Consider the following 25,504-nt stretch of genomic DNA (forward strand, 5'->3'; position numbering starts at 1 on the left):
GCCAAACCCATCAATGGTGGCTAATGTAAGGGAGTCATTATCGTGCACCTATTTTATCTCGTAGGGACCTAACCATCTAGTCTGGAGTTTGCTCGGGAAATCCTGGAACCTAAAATCGTACAGAAGTGCCCAATCACCTTCATGGAATATATTTTTATTGATGAGGGCATCATGACATTTTTCTCTTTGTTGTTGAATAAGTGCTGTATGCTGAAGAGTTGATAGCCAGATTTCACCCAATTCATTTATTTCTTGTAATCTGTTAATCTGTGCCTCATTCAAATCTAGCCCTACTTCTTGGGCTATCTTCAATGTCTGAATTTCAAATTCTATGGGGAAGATAGGTTCCTTGCCAAACACTAGCTGATATGGGGAGTATCCAGTGGTATTCCTCCAAGTCATGCAATATGCCCACAAGGCTTCTGGCAATTGAGTAGCCTAGTCGCGTCTATGTGAGGCAAATTTCTTTGTTAGAATGGCCTCAATTACTTTGTTGGTACTTTCTACCTGGCTGTTTGCCTACGGGTGGTATGGAGATGTGATTCTGTGAAAAATGTGATGATTTTTTAGAGTAGAAACAATCTTATGGCCTACAAATTTTGGCCCTCCATATGTAATTATTTCTCTAGGCAAGCCATACCGCCTAAAGTTTTGCTGGATCTACCTGAATTCCAACTGATGATATGTAATGACCCAGGATCAAGCCTTCCGTCATCATCATGTGGCATTTCTCATGGCTTAAGTAGAGCCTAGTAGCAAAGTATATTTCTAGGACTTTCTCCAGTGTTTGTAATGCTTACTCGAATTCATCTCCATAGGGTGTAAAATCGTCCATGTACACCTCTAATCCCTCATTATCAAGTCTACAAAAATACTGAATTATGGCTCTCTGGAATGTAGCAGGTGCATTTCACAGTCCGAAACGTAATACCATGTAAGAAAACATCCCCGAGGGGTAGGTGAAGGTAGTCTTATCTTGGTCTTCACAGGCAATTTGGATTTGGTTGTAGCCATTGAAGCCGTCCAGGAAAGAGAATAATTTTTTACCTGCCAATGTGTCTAGAACCTGGTCAATAAATGGAAGGGGAAAATGATGTTTTTGCGTTGCTTTGTTAAGCTCTCTGTAATCAACACATATATGCCATTTCCCATTCTTTTTAGGAACCACAACTAAGGGAGAAACCCATTTACACTCAAATATAGGATAGATGAAATTTACATCTAACAGTTTCTGTAGTTCGTCTTTAACAACATCCTTTAGGTGAGGGTTTAATGTTCACTGAGGTTGTCGAATGGGTCTCGCATCTCTTTCAGTGTAGATGTGGTGCATACATAATTGGGGGTAAATCCCTTTCATATTAGGGTAATCCCAAGTGAAAGCCCCTTCATATTTCCTAAGAATTTGAATAAGCTTCTACTGCTGGTCATCACTCAAGTTTTTGTTAATGTTAAAGACTTTCCCTGGCTCAATTTCAACAGGTTTGTTGTTATAGATAGTTGTTGGTGGTATTGTTTGGTCATTGATATCTTTTAAAGGATCTTCTTCAATTTCATTATCTAGGGCTGCTTCAATCATGTGACATTTTAGATTAGATACGGTAGCTAGGTGGTTAATGTAAGTGTTAATAATATCATATTTTGTTTGATTCTTAAATTCAAGAGCATCTGTTACAAACAGTGGTGATCGAATATTTTTGGTTAAATATGTTACAAGTTACTTCCTAGTTTTTATTATGGTTAAGCTTGGTTGAGCTGGAGGATATAAAGCTAGGTTCTTCAAATTATTTCCTTTGGCTATAGTCATACTTCCTGTTCGACAGCTTATATAAGCATTTGCAGTCGCTAGCCAAGATCTTCCTAATTTTAGAGGATGTCCATCTAGCCAGTTTCTAGGATTAATAATCAAGAAATCTGTTGGGTACTCCCAAGAATCTACAGACACCATTACATCCTATAATGTCCCTTCTGGTTTAATAACTAAACAGACAGCAAGTTCTAATAAGGTCGTAGTTGGATCTAAGGTTGTGATGCCAAGTCTCTGACAGGTTGCTGTTGTGAGAATATTGATGGTTGCCCCTAGATCGACTAATGAATTGGAAAAGGAACATCCATTTATTTGTACTATGACAATAGGGTTTCCTAGGTCTTCATATTTCACCTGTATCTCTCTGCCTAATAATAAATCAGACAAAGTTCTGACTAGGTGGATAGTTGGTGCTACCTTTATTTCCTCATAGGATTTTTGGTACACAATTACTTATTGGTTTTTACATAGATTGGAATGTCCTAAATAACCTAGAGGAGGGGTATTTTTACACAAAGATTTTTTAATTCTCCCAGGAGATCGAAATCGGGATATTCGATTGGGCGAGGTATAATCAATATTTCTGGGAACGGGGGAGAAGAGGTAATAGTTTGTTCGTGTCTTTTCTACTTAACAATATTCTCCCTTTGAGGTGTTTGTTCTATAGGTAGTGGTTCTTCCAATTGTATATTTTTATCATCCTCTGGCTCGATTATTCATGCAGACCTCAATTTGAGTTTATTACATTCTCTCAACTCAGTGTCCGGATCTAGACCTTCAATAATTTGTACCGAATGGACTTGTCTGTTGTTAGAATTTGGGTTGGGTTGGGCTGGGAATTGTCATCGTAGATTGCATTGAGGATTCTGTTGCAACGTGTAAGGTGCTGGTAGCGTAGGTTGAGGCAGGGGATTGTCCCTACTGGCTGGTTTGCAGGTCTTTGCCAGCTTGATTTCCAGTTCTCGTTTTGTGAAGTGGAGGGGGGCCATTGAGATGGATATGGATTATTATGCCAAAATGATGGAAAGTAAGAGGACTTTGGCCAACTATTGTTTTGATTTGACTGATTAGACCAAGGTGGCATAGAAAATTCTTATGGTGGCCAATTAGGAAAAGGTGGTTGGTTCTGCCACGTAGCTCTTGTGTATTGTTGAGAATTATATTGTGAAGGTTGAATGAATGAAGATGGGTCAGTAGGCATACCTATTTGTCATGCTTGCCATCGGCGATGCTGGTTTAACAGGTAGACTGGTTCCGCTTCTTCCTCTACCTCTTTGAAGACCGCTTTTAATCCTGGGAGCGATGGGCAATTTTCTGTGGCATGTTATTTAGTGCATAAGTCTGTACCGTATCTAGTGGGAATTCTTTATGACTATGTTTCTTCCTACATCGAGGGAAAAAATAACCAGCTTCTGTTCTGTTAAGAAATTTACCGCATGACATAAATAAATACTGAGAGGAATAAATATAAAATTTACTAGAAATAACCATAAACACATAAATCCACATGTTTATCCAGGAAAACTCCAAATCCAGGGAAAAAACCAATAATAATGAAATTTCATTATCCTTGGCCAAAACCCTGGCCAATCCAACCAAGTGAGCCTTCATCACACACCTCCAGTGCTTTTCATTACAATGAAGTCCTTCCAGCCTTTTATAGGCTCCATTATATGTAATACCACGGGCATAATACCATGGGTGCACAATACCATGTGCCCCAAAACCATCACTATTTACCCTGGTCAACTTTTGACTCTATCCCGAGTCAAGTTTACCTAACAATTCCCCCCTTAAACTTGAATTCAGGTTCCTTGACTAACTCCAGCCAAACCTGCTAAGTGAGCTAATCCCGCTCACTCTAGCTCTTACCCCCCTTAGAGTTTTTACCCGGGGTATTGTTAACCCGACATCCCCCCTACCACCTAGGTCTAACCTAGACTTTATCGGTGATCACCCAGGGGTACACATGCCTTACCAGGTCTTACAGTAGTATGCCCATTTACATGCAATAATTTTGACTTCATTATTTTTTTTTTTTCGTTTCTTGCTGTTGCGATTCTGATCCATCCTCTCTCAATTTGATTTGCTCAAAAACTTCTATCAAACCGCTCCAACTGCAAGCCTGATGAGAACCTTGTAGATTCCAGCACCAGTGGCCTCACGTAGCAAAAAATGAACAATTTTTGAAGCTACATGAACCCTGAACAATTCGTCAAAATGTTCCAAACCGGTAAATATCGCAAATGCACTGCGATCCCCGGAGGTTGTGGCACTATCTTCTGCACATTCTCCTCGAGGTTCTTCCGCATACGATTGTTCCACCATTATTTTCTAGACCCAGATATAGAAAAACACTGCATTAATCTCATCAGGCACTATAAACCCCTAGCATCAAAGAATCCCTTTGAAGCCAATATCTGGCTCTGATACCAATTGTTAAGAAATTTACTACATGACATAAATAAATACTGAGAGGAATAAATATAAAATTTACCAGCAATAACCATAAACACATAAATACACATGTTTATCCAGGAAAACCCCAAATCCAGGGAAAAACCCAATCATAATGAAATTTCATTATCCTTGGCCAAAACCCTGGCCAATCCAGCCAAGTGAGCCTTCACTATGCACACCTCCAGGCCTTTTCATTACAATGAAGTCCTTCCAACCTTTTATAGGCTCCATTACATATAATACCATGGGCATAATACCATGGGTGCACAATACAATGTGCCCCAAAACCATCATTGTTTACCCTGGTCAACTTTTTACTCTATCCCGAGTCAAGTTTACCTAACATGTTCTACTTCGCCTTGCTTCTGCTTGGCCTGCATGATGTCTAATTGTGTTGTCAAGGTTCCCAACATATCCATTTTAAAATCTTCCAGCGGATTGCCGAATTCAATACAAGTAATGCTTCTGCTAGAGATTTTGTTGTCCCTAGTGATCATATCGCGTTCAGCTGGTTTCAATGTTGTACTGCCCCTCAAGCACCTGATACACAAACCAATAATGTTAGCATAGTCTTCTTGATAGATATCACCTTTACCCATGATATTTAATGTCTCTATCCACTGGTCTTTAGTCCCCTTAATCATTGTGGTTTTTAGCACATTATTAGGAAGATTTGCATAGGGAGACCTTTGGAGGTTATATTGAAAACGCTCCACATACTCCTCCAAAGTTTCAGTAGGCCTTGCTACCATTTGGAATATCTCATCTTTTAGTTCTCTAGATCTACAATAATCTTGATATTTTTTAAGGAAGGTAGTTTTCATTTGGTCCCAATCATTGATGGTGCCTCCGCCCAGTCCCATAAACCAATGCAAGGCTACTCCCTTTAAAGTGGAGGGAAACAACTTCAGTTTCTAGGGATTGGTGGTGTAATCATATCCCTAACATAGGACATAAAACTCAAACATGAACACATTCAGATCTTCTGAAGTGAGTCCATAAAAGGTGGGAATATTTTGTAGAGGGATAGCTTTCATGGGGGCGTTGAACAGTGCTTCTCTAGGTATAGAGGGTATAATATAGCATTTGTAGAGATGAGATTATGGTTTCTTATGACAACGTTAGGACTTATTAATTCTGATTTGATATATAGAGGCTAACTTGCTTCCTTGGAAATAACTTTCTTCACTTCCTCGACCCTTCCTTCTACATGGAAAATCCAAGAGGCTAGGGGCATTAGATGTGTCTCCCAATCTTGAACTGGGGTTTGAGAAATTCATGTTTGTGAGGATCATGTTGTGCATGTAGAACTCAACTAATTTAGCCCTATCTTGAATGTTGACTTGATGGGAGAAATCAATGAACTTCCTATAATCCTAAAATGGGAGAGAGACATATTGTGCCAATGTCTTAATTTGAAATTTCAACCATTTTTCTTTGATGAAGGTGGCATATGATTTGGATGTATTCCTGCACTAGATGGCTTCCATGGCTAAGATTGCCATGGTGGCAAGTTGTGCGTCCTTCTCCTCTAGCTTCTCTCTTACCCTCTGATTTTCTAATTGCACTTCCTCATGATTGACTCTTTGAATCTTAAGTCAACCATTTCTTCAACCATTTTTTCATCTTTTCTTCCATGAGGCCCACATCTTAACCTTTCTTAGACTTAGCAATCTGCATCCACTGATATGTCCAACCTCTCTTCTTTTCTAGCTCAAGTAGGATGGGGACTACAAATTTTTCAGGTATGATTCGTCCTTCTTCATCAGACTTGTAGTAGGACCCAAGATCAAGATATGGATTATGCCCCTGGAGTTCTTGTGGTCCTTTTTCTCCTCCTTGAGGTACTGTTTCTCCTTCCTACAGTAGTGTCTCCCTACGATGTAGTAATTTGTCCCCTTCCTATAGCAGTCTTTTTTCTTAGTGTACCTCGGCAGTTTCTGCTTGTAATTTCTTAGCTCTAGCTTCACTATGTTGGGTTGTGTTATATTATTTCCACATAGTTAACAGTGGGTTTGAGGGGCACCCATAACCCCACTTTATGGGATCCGGGGCAACACCCCAGAAAATTTTGGTTTTGGACCCTATGTTAGGTTGGGCGGACCCACCTATGGTTTTGTGCATGATTTTCACACATGTTTTTTGGACGTGATGGTTTTCAGTCCATGGTATTGGACGCGATGGTTTTCATTCCATGGTATTGGATGCTTCGGGATGTATAAATATGTATTATAACATTGAAAGGAAAATAATGAAAAATCAACCTAGTAGTCCCGGTTTTGGGATCTAGGGGAAAATCTCTGTGTATATGTGTTTTATGTGTTTTGCTCTCGCATTATTTATTTTTTGTGTTTTAGAATTCGTATGCAGGTAATTTTTGTACGGGGTTAAAACCTACATTTGGTATTAGAGCAGATTTGGCTTCAAGGGGACGCCTTTGTTGCTGAGGGGTTTCGCTTGGGCCTGTGCTAGACCTTGTTTAGTGGGAGATCTGTGAGATTGATTCTAGTGGTGAAAGAAGATGGCGAGTAGTGGAAAGATAGAGATCGAGAAATTTAATGGTCTGAGTTTTGAGTTAGGGAAACTCAAGATGGAGGATCTGTTGGTAGATAATGATCAGTGGATCGCAGTAGATCCGGGTACTAAACCAACGGGAGTGTTCGATGAAGAATGGAAGAAGTTTGATCGGAAGGCAAAGAGCACAATATGATTGTGTGTCTTAGATTTAGTATTGCCGAATGTATCAGGGGAAGCTATAACAAAGGCTTTGTGGGACAAGTTAGGGACTTTGTACCAATCTAAGTCTCTGGTGAATAAATTGTACCTGTGGAAAAAGCTGTATAACCTGAGGATGAAAGATGGAGACTTGGTGACAAAGCATCTGAACGCATTTAATACTGTGGTAAGTCAGTTAGCATCTATTGATATTAAAATTTTAGATGAAGATAAGTGCATTAGTTTGTTGTGTTCTCTACCAGATTCGTGCGATAGTCTAGTTATTGCAATAGGTAACAATGAAACTGCCTTGCAGTTTGATGAAATAGTCTTAGCCTTGCTGACGGAGGAGATGAGACGGAAAAATATGGAGAGCCAAAATGGTGATGCCTTGTCGGTATGAGGACGGTCCTAGAAAAAAAACAAAAATAAGTCAGCGGGTGGGAGATCTAAATCTCTAGGAAAACCTGTAAAGGTGGTGTGCTGGAAATGCGGAAAGGAAGGCCACTTCAAAAGGGACTGTAAATCTAAAGCTCCTAACAAAGGAAAGGGATCTGATGAGGCTCCTTTTGTAGAGGCGAAAACCACCTTAGATGAAGGTGGGGATGTGTACTTGACTTCTTCAAGTACACATGTAGATCATGAGGCATGGTTGATTGACTCAGGTGCATCCTTTCACTTCACTTTCCATAGAGAGTGGTTCTATGAGAATGAGAAATATGATGGTGGTGATGTCTTCTTGGGGGATTACAGGAAAGCTAGAATCATTGGTCGTGGAAAATTAAAGTTGAAGCTACAAGGTGGAAGGGTTAGAACACTTCCGGGTGTTCTACATATTCTTGCATTAGCCAGAAATTTGATTTCTATTAGTAAGCTGGACGATGCAGGTGTAAAAATAGTGTTCGAGAAGGATACCTGCAAGATGGTTTAGGGAGCACTGGTATTGATGTGAGGAGTTCGGATTGGAACTTTGTACAAGCTACAAGGTAGCATTGTTGTTGATAGGTGCAACAATTCCGTGGTTCTTGAAAGTGGAGCAGAAAATCTAGTGGTCTCTAGAGAAAAGACCATGTTGTGGCATCAAAGGCTTGGACATATTGGAGAGAAGGGTGTTCGAATACTTCATGGTAAGGGTATGGTAGAAGGTATGAGTAATAGCTCTCTGGATTTTGATTTTTGTGAAAATTGTGTATATGGGAAGTAGAAACGGTGAGTTTCCCCTCTAGTGGTAAGAGGGCAAAACATATATTAAAGCTTGTGCACAGTGATGTGTTTGGACCTGTGAAGGTTCCATCACTAGGTATGTCTGTGTACTATGCATCATTTATAGAAGACTTCTCAAGGAATACATGGATATATTTCCTTAAGAAGAAATCTGAAGTCTTTGACAAGTTTAAAGAATTTAAGGCTCTAGTGGAAAACTAGACAGAGAAGAAAATAAAGGTGCTGAAGACAGATAATGGTGGAGAGTTTTGCAGTAAGGAATTTGAAGAATTCTGCAAGAAGTGTGGTATAGCACGACAGAAGACTACTCCATATACACCTCAGCAAAATGGAGTTGCAGAAAGAATGAACAAGACGTTGATGGAAAGGGCAAGAAGCATGCTCAGTGGTGTTGGGTTAGGACAGGAATTCTGGGCGGAGGTGGTGGATACTGCATGTTACCTGGTCAACAGGTCACCTTCATCAACGTTGGAGGATAAAACTCCACAAGATGTATGGACTATTAAGAAACCCTCTCTTTCACATCTAAGGGTATTTCGATGTGATGCATATGTACATGTTCCAAAGGAGAAACTAACCAAGTTGGATAGTAAATCTGAAAAGTGCATCTTTATTGGGTATAAGGATGGTTTAAAGGGTTATAAGCTTTGGAACCCAATAACAAGGAAGGTTGTGTACAACCGAGATGTGGTGTTCAGAGAGGTGAAAGATGTTATTAAACATGAAGTCCAACCAAAGGAACCTGAGAAGATAGAGTTTGAGCTAAAGGAGGAAGAATCAGACTCTACAACAGAGGGGGAATCAAAAGATGAAGAGCCACAATCTCCAGCAGTGAGGAGATCAGTTCGAGAAAGAAAGTAGCCAGAAAGGTATAGTCCATCTACTTTCTGTTCAAATTTTGCTTTGTCTGTTACTGATGATGATCCTAGAACTGTGAAGGAAGCAGTGGATTCAGAGGATGGAAAACTCTGGAAGGAGGCCATGGTTGATGAAATGGCGTCTTTGCACAAAAATGAGGCTTGGGATCTGGTGGAGTTGCCAGCTGGAAGGAAACCCATTGGGAGCAAATGGGTGTTCAAAAAGAAGACAAATGCAGAAGGAAAAGTGGAGAAATATAAAGCTCGGTTGGTAGCAAAGGTTATTCCCAGGTGTCGAGAATTGATTTTGGTGATATTTTTTCTCCTATTTCCAAGGTAACTTCTATTAGATTACTTTTATTTGTTGCTGCTACTTTTGATTTTGAGGTAGAACAGATGGATGTAAAGACAACATTTCTTCACGGGGATCTGGAAGAGAATATCTACATGAAGCAACCTAAAGGCTTTGCGGTTAAGGGTAAGAAAGAACTGGTATGTAAGTTAAAGAAGTCTCTATATGGGTTAAAACAGTCACCAAGGATGTGGTATTAGAAATTTGCTACATTTATACGAGGACTTGGCTTCACCAGAAGCAAAGCAGATCACTGTGTGTATTTTAAATTAATTGGTGACCGTGTTATTTATCTGGTCTTGTATGTGGTTGATATGTTGTTGGTTGGAAATGACAAAGAAGTTATCTAGGATTTGAAGACCCAATTGTCCTCCAAATTCGACATGAAAGATCTTAGTGCTGTAGACTATATTTTGGGCATGGAAATTAAAAGAGACCAGGTAAAGAGGAAGCTCTAGTTAAACCAGAGGAAGTACGTCGAGACAATATTGCAGAGGTTTAATATGCAGGATAGTAAACTGGTGAAGGTTCCTATTCCTGTAGGTGTGAGGTTATCTCCTGAACAATGTCCCAAGACACAAGAAGAGGAAGAGGACATGTCCTATGTTCCATATGCAAGTGCAATTGGTAGCCTGATGTATGCAATGGTCTGTACTAGACCAAACATTGCACATGCAATGGGAGTATTGAGCAAGTTTATGTCAAAACCAGGGAAGGAGCACTAGACAACAGTGAAGCGGGTTTTCAGTTATTTTCGTGGCACTAGTGATTATGGTTTGTGCTACCAAGGAAGACCATGATTGGACAGAGTATTGGATATTCATGGCTTTGTTGATGTAGACTGGGCTAGAGATCTAGATCATAGAAGATCTACAAGTGGGTATGTGTTTAACCTATTTGGAGGTGCAGTCAGTTGGATGATTAGAAACAATCTGTAGTGTCAATGTCAACTACAGAGGCAGAATACATGGTGTTATAGACAATTTTGTGCCTTACAGCAACATGCATGAATTGTCAATAATCCAAGGGATCCAAAGTTCCCTAAACATGATGTTCCTACCCCTAGAGGAACAAGGTCAGCAAACCAACAGCTCTCAGATCAGTTCTCCACCTGAAAAGACTCAAAAACAAGCAATCCTGAAATCAAAGCAGGTGCTCCACTAGGCTTCTGCGCTAAAACTCAGATCCTCCATGGTGTACCTGCGTTGCAAAGCAAGTGGAACAAAGGCCACCTGCGCTGAGCGAGATGGGACAAGTGGCACACTGAGTCATTGTTCCAAAAATGACACTTGGATCAGGGATTTCGCCTTGTGATGAGTCAGAGGCTCTGTTTCTCCAAGTGGAAGCAAGGTTCTCCAAGTGGACTCAAGAACTGAAGATCAACTAAAGATTAACTGAAGAGAGAGAGGACACAAGGCAGCTACACATCAGTTGCAAGCTGACTCATCCTTTCTCAATTCATCTATATATTGAGCTCTCTCCTATGAGCTCAGGAGGCTGGAATTTTGTGCAAAGTAATGCTATGCTGTTGGTTTCACTATAGAGCTATTGGGTGATTGCTTGAGGGAGGTGAAGAGGAGAAATTCTTTCTGCTGGGAGGTGTTGCTGGATTAGGACCTTCAATGGTTGTAACACTCTCAGAACCTTTACTTCTTCATTAATAAAAGCTATTGAGGTTCTTCTATATGCATTTGTTCCAATGATGTTTTGTGATAATTGTATATTTGGTTTATGCTAATCCGTGAATCAGTTATGATTGCATGCCTCTTGTAGTCTCCTTCTTTGTCATTTTGCAGGATCTCATTGTAGCTGGGCCGGCAAAAGAGCAAAGAGCTGGGAGCAAGCGGCCATAGAGAAGAGTTTGGATTCGACATTAAGCGCAAGGCAACGGTTAGTGCATTTATCCACTCTCTTTTGCTTTCATAAAGAAGTAAACCTTAAGTAGTTTTCTTTACAGTTGTTGCTGAGGTACTATCACCCTTAGAGTGGGATAGGGTCATCCGAGTCGGATACTTTTCCCTACAACAAACTGGCGACTCCGCTGGGGACCGTATCTGTTTGATTGTTTGTAGTATTTTGCTATTCATTTCCTGAACAAAATAGTACCAAATCGAAAAGCTTTTGACTATATCAAAAGCGAAGTAGAGGGCAGCTACTCTAGCTCATTTCTGAGCATGTTCATGATTTGAAGAGCTGATCTACAAGGATCCTTGTAAGCTCTTAGTGATAGCTTTTCATCCTCCTAATCATCCCTTTGAGTGTGCTTGACTGATTGCTTCTGATTTGAGCAAAAACTGTGCATTTTTGAGAAAATTGTGACCCGGAAACTATGAAAACGCAACTTTCGTTTTCCAAAGCAGGTAGTACACAGGCTACCTGCTTTGCAACGCAGGTCCCGAAGGGGCTACCTGCGCTGAGAGCCAGACTGGCTGTGCAGCACCTGCGTTGGCCCAATTTTGCCTAGTGTTGTTGGGGTTTCCTCCTTTTCTCTTTCCTGTTTTCACTATAGATTTGGCAGCCAGTTACCAGTCTTGTACCTGTTCTGAAACCAACCTTACTTGCCATCATTCCACCTCTGTTATATAACGAAATTGTACTTGTTCTTTGTATTTCTTACTCATTTACAATTTCCCATAACGAAGAGTAAACTAGTCTTGCTTTTGGCCTCTTAGAAGTGAACCTGTGTTAGGCATTTTGCTGGTCTAAAGAGTTAGCTTGTTTGCTGTCCATAGCTGATTAGTCATTTTACTTTCGTCATTATGGTTTGATTTCATGCATTTCCAGTGATTAAGCAAGTAAATCTTAAGGTGTCTTTTGATTTTGGACAAGCTTGTTTGTTTTCACTTTAAATCGAAATCAAAGTTATATAACAACTTTCTTTTTGTAACCCATCTACATTAAGAAAGGGAAAACAAAATACATGCATTGTGCATTTTGCATTTGACTGTTTGCTTGACGATTTAGGAAAAATTTGCATTTAGTGTGTGCTCTATGATCTGTGTGAAAAGATTTTCCTTTCTTTTCCCTCAGTAGTTAAGGTTTTCAAAGTTGAAAGATTGAAAGGTTTGCTTCTCATCTTAGACTGCATTCAGGAATTTGTTACATACATCTCGTGGTGATCCTTAAAGGCAAACTGCTAAGCAAGATCAACATTAAAATAAATCCAATTTACATAACAACGCTTTGTAACATAACGCAAACAAATAGAGGTCTAGGTAGAGACGTGTTCCGGCGTCGTTAAACATAGTGACTGTCGATCTCTACGAAGGTGGGTGATTCCTCCTGAGAGTCGGTGGCACTAATACGGACTTGTGCTCCCACGTACCGTCGCGTATATATTGGGATACCCCTATAGGAAATTATCCTTTATCCATAGGAAGCCGTGTCGGCCGCCCTACTGATCGCGATGCAGTGAACACAGCATTCACGAAGATCGACCACCCGTACCGTAAAACGTATTCTGTGGTTTTGCGAAAGGTTTGGCACACCCTCTGCCTAGATCTCCAGAGCAGTTTCTTTTGGCCTTTTTCAAACTCTATAACTGAAAAAGTCCAATCGAGCATTTGTCACTTCGGGCTCGTTAATACATCGAAGGAGACTAGAGTCATCTTTAGCTTTTTCTCGACTCTTAAAAAATGAAAAAGCAAGTTGTGTCTAAAGCGTCGTTAATAAATTTATTTTAAGAGGAATAATCATCACCTTTCCCTCGTTGATCTTCGAAGTTAGTCTACACCAAGTGTAAGTTCTTGTAGAGTCGTGGAAAATCTCTTGGATAGACTACATATGTCTGAACAACCGTCGACATCCAGGACTGTGTCATCCGACACAGCAGCGGCAGAGCCCCCTGCTGCTATCCCAACAATGTTCGATGGTATACCATCTGTCCCGGCAAGTTATCAACAACAAGCCGGAGTCCCATCAGGGACGATGACATGGTTAGTTTCTATTTCTTCGTCCGGATTATCATCTGGTATTTCTTATGTTGAAACTCGACAAATTGATCCAATGAGTCTTCAAAGGCCAATTTACCCTTTAAGTACTGGATTTCCACCATGTGGAGGGCAGTATGCTCTTTCATTGTTCCCTCCCGGAGAACAACCATGTGGGAGTTTACAACAAAGTTTAGATCAAACTGGAATCACATCCAGCGGTTGGGTACCAATACTGCCTCAACAATCAGGAGTTACATGTTCAATGCAACCAGTACACCCTGAGTCGAATATTCCCACCACACCTGCTATGGCGAATGCGTCGCAAGTACAAGCGCTACCTGTTGTAATACAACAACCTCTTGTCTCAGCGGCTCAATCACAATCTCAGGGTAGTGCCTCCTTATCTGGAGCGACTCAGGCTCGAACAAGTACTGTGACTCCTCATCTTGGTCAAATTGGTCAACAGCAAATGGTCCAACAACCAGAGCTGGTTCAATCTCAACAACCGCCATTCCAGCAACCATATCAAGGACCTGAGCAACAAGTCTTTGTAAGTAATGGGCAACCATGCTATAATGGTTATGCCCATCAACCTTGTCAAAGTTGTCAGCATTATGCTGGTCTGCAAAGACCCATTTCTCAGGCGATACCATCTTATCCTGGATATGCTTCGCCTAACCTGAACCAACAGTTGCCCTTTATAGCAACTCTAGAATTACCAGATCTAAACCGGCTGACTAATGATCCAATTGCTTATGCCTCTTGGTGGCCAGCGATTCCGCATAAACTTCCATCGGACATTCCTAAATTCAATGGAAATCTAGGCGAAGATCCGTCGAATCATGTGATGACATTCCACCTATGGTGTTCATCAAACACCCTGAATGATGATTCGATAAGACTTCGCCTCTTCCAGAGGACATTGACAGGTCCAGCGGCTAAATGGTACATTGAATTGCCAAGAGCCTCTTTCGACAATTTCAGCTCCTTAGCCACGACTTTCTTAACCCATTTTCAATTACCGATAAGGTATGAAACGGGAACAGAACTCCTTACCAACTTCAAACAGACAACGGCCACTCACATATCTGATCATATACATGAGTGGCGACGTCGTCGTAGGATGGTGAAAACTTACGTTCCCGATCAGCTGTTAGCTGAATGGTTTATAAAGTCATTACTTCCGGCTATAACGGAAGATGTGGCCAAGGGAGGAGTCGTAACAGAGGAGCAAGTCATTGCTCGTGCTCAATACTTAGACTTAGTATATACTCAGTCGGGCACGCTCTACGACAAAATACCTGACGCCCCTAGACCTAAATTTTCAATTCCTCCCCCTCCTGAATCGAATACTAACTCTCACGCCAATAATGGCGTGACTGGCAAACGCAAAATTTCTAGTCAAAATGCAAATGAGGAACTTCTTGCCTCAGAAGTAAATGCCATGTCGACCGACAAGGGCAAACAACTGAAGCAACCAGGGGGCAAGAAGATAAAGAAAAGGAAAGGGAGACCCCCGACAGGGTGTCATATATGCGATGAGGATCATTGGACGAAAGATTGTCCACATATAACTGAAGTTAAGAAACTCTTCAAGAGTTCAAAAACCCCAGCAGTATTGACTGATCCGTTCCCTAATCCAAGCCAAAATCTGGTTGCCAATCAAAATGCTTCCCGATCCAAAGTGCTTATGTTGTCCACCTCAAAGCAGCAGAATAATGCTTTGACAAGGAATAAAGGTTACCGGAGAATACAACGGTCGAATAACAAGGCTGATAAACAACCTAGCAGTTCGACAACAACTTTGAACGAAGTTGTGCCACCCATCGTTTCTAAACCAATGATAAAGTCGCCAAAGGGAGTAGTACACAAGTCTACATTTAATCCTCGTGAAAAAATAACACAGGATTATAATATAATAGAGGACCTGACCCAATCGTCGTCTGCTATGTCGACACTTGAGGTAGCACAAAATTGCACCTCCCAAGAGCAAGCTTTATTATCAGCTATAGGTGGGATTGGCCCAATGGATTCCAATCTTGTGGCCTTTGATCATAAAGGATATGACCCTAAGTTACCAGCTCAACAAGCTTTCCTTATTAAAGTGAGAGCCCTCAACAAAACTGTTCATCGAACAATTATTGATGAGGGGGCATCTACATGTCTTATGTCGATGAGTTGCTGGAACAATTTAGGCTCACCACCCTTGTCGAAATCGTCAACGACGTTAAAAGCATTTGATGGACGATCATACACTCCATACGGGATTTTAAGTAACTTGCAAGTTGAACTGGGGGGCAAAACAGTAGAACTTGATGTGGAAGTAATCGACAGAAACCTCGATTACAACATCCTACTGGGACGGCCTTGGATATATGCCATGGCTGCAGTTGTGTTGACCTACTACAGGAGAATTGTATTTCCTTTTCAAGGAAAAATTACAATCGTCGACCAACAAACATTTCTCCCCAACAGTTCTCAAGTTACGGGAAGCAGCACAATGATCCATGAAAGTAATCAATCACTCCAAAATATCATAGTAGGTCTCCTAAAAGACCCTGCCTTAATGGGTACTTTTGCCCTACCGCCGGCAAGTAATCTGGCGGAAGTAGCCACAGTGGAAACCTACAATATGAAATCTTCTATATCCAACGGATTCAGAAGATTCCTAAATATTTTGTCAGCATGGATCGTCGCCCTAATGGAAATACTGTAAATACAGTGGGCCCCGAGGACGGTTCTTATCTCGTGTCAACCTCGTTAAAAAATGAAACAAGGAGTCATGAGGATAGTTCTTTTACTATGTCAACCTCATTAAAAAATGAAACAAATCCCCTTTTCAAAATTCAAAGGCAAACCTTCATTCCAACCACCAAGTTGAATGCAATGAAGCTTGGGGGGCACCCTCCTTTGACATGCGTTATTATGATGCTGGGGGCATGCAAAATAATCGAGCAGTTTTAGCAATGTTCATGCTCGTTAAAAAATAAACGCAAGAATTCGAGCAGTTTTTGTACGGAGTTCATGCTCGTTAAAAAATAAACATAAATTGTGAGCAATCTTTCCCTACAGTTCAAGCTCATCCAGAAAAAACCGGTAAATAACCTTGAGAAATGTAACCGTTGATAGCCATATTAAAAGCCCTTGGTCGTGTTTATATGCCATCACCTCCATCCGTTCATTTGGCCAATCGTTCATCTCCATATGTTTGTTTACCCATTTTGAGGAACAGCTGCGAAGAGTGATTTCACTTAGCCATCCTTGTGACACTGCCGTGATTGGAAAATTCCAACCTGTACCTGGAATCTGTTGCTATCCCTGTTTATCACTCGTTCCTCAAAAGATGAGTCTTCTTTGAGCTCTTTTCAGTGACTCGTAAAATATGAAAAGTTTGCCGAGTTTTGGCCTTCCAGCTCGTTAAAAGGACCGGAAGAGCTATCCCTCCTCTAGATTTTAATCTTTTTGGACCTGAGGGATTATTGCACAAAAAGATCGAGCGCTTGTTTTGTTCGGCTCGTTAAAGAAATCAAAAATTCATCCCTTTTGTATTGTTTTATACTTTTTCGGACTTAAGGGATTAGATGACGAAAAAGGAATTTTGGAGTTAACTTTTCGTACCTTTTCAGACTCTCTAAAAATGAAAAGGACCGAGTTTTCCTTGTCGTTAGACTCGTTAAAATGATTAAATAGCGACAAACTTGTCTTTAGACGAAAACGAGTTTCCCTATCGCTAGGCTCGTTAAAACATAGCGATGGGCTTGCCCGAAGGGCAGGTTATAGAACAAGCATATGTTATCCTCCTCAAGCTTGACAAAAATAAAGAGGTACTGGTCAGCAATGACTGGGGAAAAATTGGGAGAACCTCACAGCATTAATGGTAGCAAGTCGCTCTTGAACATGACACTTTGTCCTCCGTATCACATCGGGTTGGGTTGTTTCATTCACCGGTCTCATAACCATGGTCCTCGCCACACCATCCACAATCGGGGTAATGCTACCAATCCATCACATCAGTGTCGTTATATGTTCAATAGATGTGGTTCTGCAAAGAGTCGACCGTGTCCCATCCACTGCCATACATTATCCTTCATCCACTTCATGGCCGCCACCCTGAATCATACATCACAGTTTGTTTTCACCTCATCACAATCACTAGCTCCGTTCCGTGTCACTGATGTGGGATTCATTAAGGCCCTCCTTTGGCGGATCGCTCCCTGTCGACATCAGCTCATTATCCAAGGAGTTGATCTAGGAACAACCCCTTCAGTACTTTGAAGCTTGCATGCCTCAATGGCAAGTTTCTCACTTCCGGCGACAGGTATACATCAATGACCTTCGACCAGAAGATTTTGCATGGTGGTCGACGCCAAGTCCTTTATTCCCACCATGTGAATTGTACTGCCGTACCTTGAGGGTCATCATCCTTATCGATGATTCCTCTCGCGCTTGTTAACGGTTTACATCATTGACCGGTAATCAAGCGATGTCTTTCCATGTTCGACTTCAAGAAATTCTCACATGGATCGACTTGTACATCGAGTGAAGATCGGAAGAGATTGAAGACCCCGGATCTAGTTTCATCCATCCGGGCTGCGATATATATTCAGGACATAAAGACATTTGATATGTACATCATTACAGCTGATGATCATCCTTCTCAAAGGATGATAATTTCAGCAGAGAATTATCAGTCTACAATCAGACGATTGTCTATTCTATGTACGAAAATGTATTTATAAAGCTGAGCATGGGAATGCCCGCCTCAGCTAGATCATGAAAATGTATAGTATTGTATCTTATTACAGGACACTTCTCAGCAGATTGAATGAACTTCGGATCCTCTCAATAAAGAATTTCACCCGATAAACGACCTCATACTTTAGGGGGCATCTGTTATAGACAATTTTGTGCCTTACAGCAACAGGCATGAATTGTCAATAATCCAAGGGATCCAAAGTTCCCTAAACATGATGTTCCTACCCCTAGAGGAACAAGGTCAGCAAACCAACAGCTCTCAGATCAGTTCTCCACCTGAAAACACTCAAAAACAAGCAATCCTGAAATCAAAGCAGGTGCTCCACTAGGCTTCTGCGCTGAAACTCAGATCCTCCATGGTGTACCTGCATTGCAAAGCAAGTGGAACAAAGGCCACCTGCGCTGAGCGAGATGGGACAAGTGGCACACTGAGTCATTGTTCCAAAAATGACACTTGGATCAGGGATTTCGCCTTGTGATGAGTCAGAGGCTCTGTTTCTCCAAGTGGAAGCAAGGTTCTCCAAGTGGACTCAAGAACTGAAGATCAACTAAAGATTAACTGAAGAGAGAGAGGACACAAGGCAGCTACACATCAGTTGCAAGCTGACTCATCCTTTCTCAATTCATCTATATATTGAGCTCTCTCCTATGAGCTCAGGAGGCTGGAATTTTGTGCAAAGTAATGCTATGCTGTTGGTTTCACTATAGAGCTATTGGGTGATTGCTTGAGGGAGGTGAAGAGGAGAAATTCTTTCTGCTGGGAGGTGTTACTGGATTAGGACCTTCAATGGTTGTAACACTCTCAGAACCTTTACTTCTTCATTAATAAAAGCTATTGAGGTTCTTCTATATGCATTTGTTCCAATGATGTTTTGTGATAATTGTATATTTGGTTTATGCTAATCCGTGAATCAGTTATGATTGCATGCCTCTTGTAGTCTCCTTCTTTGTCATTTTGCAGGATCTCATTGTAGCTGGGCCAGCAAAAGAGCAAAGAGCTGGGAGCAAGCGGCCATAGAGAAGAGTTTGGATTCGACATTAAGCGCAAGGCAACGGTTAGTGCATTTATCCACTCTCTTTTGCTTTCATAAAGAAGTAAACCTTAAGTAGTTTTCTTTACAGTTGTTGCTGAGGTACTATCACCCTTAGAGTGGGATAGGGTCATCCGAGTCGGATACTTTTCCCTACAACACATGGCAGCCACTCATGCAAGCAAGGAAGCAATTTGGTTGTAGATATTTTCTTCAACTATGGGGTTAGTACAGGAAGCTATAAGGATAGACTGTGATAGCCAAAGTGCAATTTTCTTGGCAAAGAACCCCGCATATCATTTAAAGTCAAAGCACATTGATGTTCAGTATCACTTTTTGAGGGATATGATAGAAGACAAAAAGGTGTTGCCGGTAAAGGTGGACACTTTGAAGAATACTACAGATGCATTGACAAAATCTGTGAGCTCTGAGAATTTATCTTGGTGTAGAGAGGCAATGGGCATTTCAGGGCTGGAAAAATGACTAAGCTCTCCTGTGGCCCCCTGTGGAAAGAAAACAATAAGTGGGAGAATGTTGGGTTGTGTTATATTATTTCCAGGTAGTTAAGAAGGGGTTTGAGGGGCACCTATAACCCCACTTTATGGACCATATGTTAGGTTGGGCGGACCCACCTATGGTTTTGTGCATGATTTTCGCACATGTCTTTTTGGACATGATGGTTTTCGGTCCATGGTATTGGACGCAATGGTTTTTGGTCCATGGTATTGGATGCGATGGTTTTCGGCCCATGGTATTGGATGCTTTAGCATGTATAAATATGTATTATAACATTGAAAGGAAAATAATGAAAAATCAAGCTGGTAGTCCTGGTTTTGGGATCCAGGGAAAATATCTGTGTATATGTGTTTTATGTGTTCTGCTCTCGCATTATTTATTTTCTATGTTTTAGAATTCGTATGCAGGTAATTTCTATACGGGGTTAAAACCTACATTACTAGTGGTTGGCCTTCTAATGTACGTTTGAGAATACTTTCCCTTGGTTTTGAGGGAGAGGGATTCCTCAATTTTCCCCTTGCCTCGTCCCAATTCTCCTTCTCGGTGGTAAGATATTCTTAACACTCAATATGAATCATAGATGGTTGAATTAAAGGATTCTTCACTTATAATTAGGTCTAGTGAGGGAGGTTGAGGGTTCCCTTATTTTATCATAGTGCTCTTCCTTCTTTTGAAATATAAGGGGCCTTTCTTAGCATGTATCCCTTTGGTTTTCATAGGTGTGCTAATTTGTTATGTATTCAAATGGATTCTAAGTCCTATTATAATAGTGATGGCACTGTCTTCCCCCTCAAAGTGAAGGGCCATGGAAATTTCATGGGTTATTTCATCATCATACCCCTTTAGCTTCTCAAATAACCCCTTCCATTTATGGCTTATGAAGATATTTGTAACAGGAGGATGTTAGTTGATTCTTTTACTGTGTGTGGGCTCCCTTCTGTTTACCCCCCCTCTCCCCACACACCCACCCATTTTTCCTAGGGTTGCTTCCTCAAGTTTCCTCAAAGAAGGGAAACAAGACTTGCACTTTCTGGGAACAAGAACACACAAGAATACACCTACATTATTCCATCCCGTGTTACTTTAACAAATTTTATTGATAATACTAACAAACAAATAATGTGTTTAAATTTATATTGATATTTGAGTTTGTAGAAATAACAGTTTGATAATGGTTTAGAGTGAAAATACATAAAAACCCTTAGTTATTTTTAGCATTATTTTTATATTAAATATTTAAATTCCTAATTAATAAAATTAAACATTCATATAAATTTCTTAAACTCTTTATATATTCATTACCCTCGGTTGAACTAAATATTAAAATTATCAAATTTGTTTTTCCTAATTTATATTGATTAATATAATTTTATATAAATAAAATGTTTAAGATTTTGGTTCACACGTTATAAACTAAACTAATTTTAAATAAGTTAAATGTTAAAATTTTGGGTCCACACTACACTCATTGCCCATGACAATGGGACAGATGGAATTAATATAATTTTATATAAGTAAAATGTTTAAGATTTTGGTTCTCACATTATAAACTAATTTTAAATAAGTTAAATGTTACAATTTTCGGTCCACACACTACACTTATTGCCCATGACAATTGGGTGGATGAAATGGATGTCTATTTATAAGATCTTTTACGGAGCTATAGACATCTCATTTCAGGAGTTTGAATTGAGAGAATATGGAGCCACAAGGGTTTGTTTTGGGGCTTGAACATTGATCTTCATTAAGAGACTTGATACTGAGACATGGAAGATCATCCGCAGATCAAAAAGAGCGCTAGGGAAGAATACAAAGGAAATTTTATTCCAAGGCCGACACCAAGAATTGCCACAAATACTTCATCCCTCACCAAGTGCTTCTGCCCTATGTGTATGCGAGAGTTGCGCAAGACCATGAAGCTTACACATATATAGAGAGATTATTATGTACGCAGCTTTGGGCATGTAGGCATGTCTAGTGTTCAATTTATCATAGGCTCTGACTTTATTGGGACCCCTTAGACTTCTATATATAGTGTTTTTATGTAGGATTTGATTGTATTGGGACCCCTTAGACTCCTATATATAGAAAGGAGGGCTTGTCATTTGTATCATTGAAGAATTGTTCATTTTTGTAATGTAAAGGAGGTTGCCCCCTCGAAGACGCTGATTTTGACATTGTTAATCTATCTTTTCTATATTTTTTTTAACCGGTTTCATAACAAAGTACCAATTATGCCTCAGACCGTTTGGAGTAGGAGTGCCAATAGTGGGTAGTAAATCTATGCCTTAACTGTGATAACACGAAGAGGTAAGCAAGATATCCTTTTGTTGACACCTAATCCTTGTGATTGGGTAAATATATGTAAATAAATAAATGAGAAATATGAACAGTCATTGGGAGATGAACTGAACAGTCTCTCCCTCATGTATATAACAGAACTACCTGATGGAATAGATACACAAATCCTTTTTTTGCTTAATGGAGTTACTACCTGGACTGACATGGTATCAGAGCCAGCTCCTTTTTTTAGCTCCTGTGCCTTGTAACTCCCTTGTCTGCTCCTCTGCTCTCCATATAATTCAGTCACTGAGTGCCAGTACGCCTGCCTGACACTGCCTGCGTTCTGTCTGCCATATTCCATTTATACTAACCTGATCCCTCCACTGTTTCTGCCAGGTCTAGACATTGTTTACCTCTGCTGTCTGCACTGTCCATGAGCGTTTCATAAACAAAAAAAGAGGCGTTGTGCATTAACATACCTATCTGCTCTATGGTATTCTCTCTTGCTCCTCACAACACCACACTCCAGATTGACACCACGCTACGTCTACCTGAGATTTAACGCTGGTCTGCTGCATTACTCGTGCAATATCGCTCAACTCTTCCAGTGTTTAACGCTGTGTATACCCAATACACCTCTGCTCCATGATTTAACGCTGTGTATTAACCTGGAGAGGGACAACACTGTGTATTACTGTGTATTTTCACGCAGTATCGAGCTATTATTTTAGTTGAGGGTTTTTTATCTGTTTTGGTGTGGGTTTCACCCACCGATATTTACGTGTCTCTGCCTAGCATTATATTTTCATATTTGTAACTGAACTGATGGAGAGAGTTGTCCATACTGGTGATTGATTTGACTGGATCGTGTGATGAAATGGATTTCCAGATCCACTCTTATTTCAATAAATCGATATTACAATTCTGACTTGTAAATTTCATAGTTTATAAAATAAAAAAATTCTACTGAATTCGTAGAGAAATGCCCAATAGGAAAATGCATTCCAGCCAATAGTGCTACACATAAATGATTCTGAAATACAAGTACTCAGCAGCCATTCAGCTCGTGGTGTGACTTACAAAGGTGGAAAATATCTTTACCATGGGTTAGCTTTATAGTTAAATGCTGGACACAGATAGATTTAAACACTGCCACATGATAATTGAGTTTTTCTTTTTTTATATAAAGGGGACGTATGGCATATGAGATTTTTATGGTGGCCTATGAAATTGATTTATGTGAGGTGGTATTATATAATGATGGATTTATATGGGTCACATGGTGGCTTTGAAATCTTTTGAGAATGCCCCTTTGAGCACATTTTTACTATATATTGGCAGAAGTATTTTTTCTATTAGCAAAACTATTTTTTTTACAGAATGCATTCAATCATATCCATGGTGGGAATAGTTCTCAATGGAAAGGAGAACTATCTTGAATGGTCTCGGATGATAAAACACACCCTCATTTTCAATGAGTTGTGGAAAGGAGTGTGTGTCAGAGATGGAGACAATGACCCAGTACAACCTACCTCAGACAAAGAGCTCGTCATTTGGGAAAACAAGAACAACAAATCTTATGCATTAATCGCAACATCCGTAAATGAAGAGGTGAGTCGCCATCTTTCATCATATTCAACTGCCTTTGAAGCCTTGCAAAATCTAAAAGAACTCTATGACTCACATTCTGCACTCGAATTTGTTCAACTCATGATTAAACTCTTCACTCTTGAACTGCAAAATAATGATCCTCTTGCTCTTTATTACATAACTCTACATTACATATGACTGTTTTCATTCCACTAATGACATTTGGAATTTCACTTTACATCATGTTTACAACAATAATAGATTTTCCACGTATACTAATGTGCGACAAAAATAGTCTTGAGTCAGCCAGACAAGACAACATTAAGACTTGGACAATTGTGGAAATACCATTTCATCATCATCATCTCTGTGATCCTTGGTGATGAACTTATGCCATGCTTGGTAGTGCACAATGGTGTATTAGTACTCTTTGATGATGTCTTCTTGGAAACAAACTCTTTCTGCCATTGCTTCCGAGTATACTGATTTGGAACCTCTTTCCAACTTGTCATGTAACATGCGCAACTTAGTCCTCAGCAAGGTCACACCGACGACGTACATCCACATGTTATCTGTGTTGACTTGCAAATCCACGTTGGTGGCCATGACAATCAACTAATCAAATTACGTGTCGAGCTCCAGTCACTCTCGGTTCTAATATTTGGCCTCATTGAGTGTTCCATTTGACGGGGTACCATACTTTCTCACCACAACATCCAAACTCCTGAACAACCATGCGTACGAAGCCTCAACATTGGTGATGAGTGGTGAGAGTTCCTCATAGTTCTGGATCATACTATGGATGTATCCTTTGTCTAAATCTACCTGTGGCTTCATCATATTGTTCAAGTGAAGTGAGGCCCCCTTGTACCTCATTTTTCATGTTTGTACATGATCAATAGTGTCATGTATATCCATGAGTGTTTGTGTTATCTTGGTGTAGCACTACCAATGAAAATGTAGTTCGACAACTACCTTGTGCACAATGACGAACCTGTCATACAGTCTCTACGTGACTATCGCAAGAGCTGATACTTCAATAAGTATCACTTTCTTCATCTCTGCTTTGGCAAATCCTGTTGGTTGTTCCTGTATCTACCTAGTTGCTTGCGATTCCTTAGCCATGCCCTCATTTTATGCTATTAATAACTTCACACTCTAGCTCATGGCTTCAGCATAAACCTTTGTAGCATTTGTTACACAAAAATATCGTCACCATGATTATTTGCAGTCAGTATGGGTCTATCATCACTTGTACTGTCCTCCTAAGCAAGTCTCAGACCTTAGCTCTTCAATTCAAGCTTCCAAAATGGGAGAAAGACATTAAAAATCAATGTAACTCTGGTTCCGCACTTTCTCTCATTGTCACATGTGGTCCCTCACCTTCTGTGTACAAAAACTACGGACCTGCCCGCTCTGTCCCTAACGGTGTAGGTGCGGACCCCTGTGAAAGTCAAAAGGCGCAAGTTTTATCTTAAAAAACTCACTTTGGGTTAATTCTAGAGGTTTCTAGAAGGAATTTTGATGTGGATTGTTCGCTCTGAGGTGGTTCATGCATCCCAAAAGAGAAGGAGCTAATCCCTTGATGAGAGGAGCTATCCCTTTGAAGGAGGGCTTTAACCCTTTGAAGGAGGACCTAGTAACTTCCCTCCATTGCACTATAAATACAGGCATTGGGCTGGTTGCTAGGGAGGTTAGAAGATGAACATTTTTGAGGGTAAATGCTGGTGAAATCAAGACTTCCTAGTTGAGCTTAAGAGGAGAGATCACATACCTTTTTGGCTTCATTGGGGAGTGAGTGAAACTTGTCAAAGTAGAGGAGACTTCTTGTTGGACCCTAGGAGGAGCTTGTACAGCGTCAAGGCAAAGGTTGTAAAGTTCTTCTTCTTTTGAATTAATACAATCAAACTCATTTTTCTTAACAAGTATCTCACGTTATTTGTTTCATGGACTCCTTGACTTTCATGTTAAATATGTTTTATGAT

Source organism: Pinus tabuliformis, chromosome 6 (genome assembly GCF_031772625.1).
Source record: "Pinus tabuliformis cultivar Carrire ecotype Pingquan chromosome 6, CPIR1, whole genome shotgun sequence".
NCBI classification, from domain to species: Eukaryota; Viridiplantae; Streptophyta; class Pinopsida; order Pinales; family Pinaceae; genus Pinus; species Pinus tabuliformis.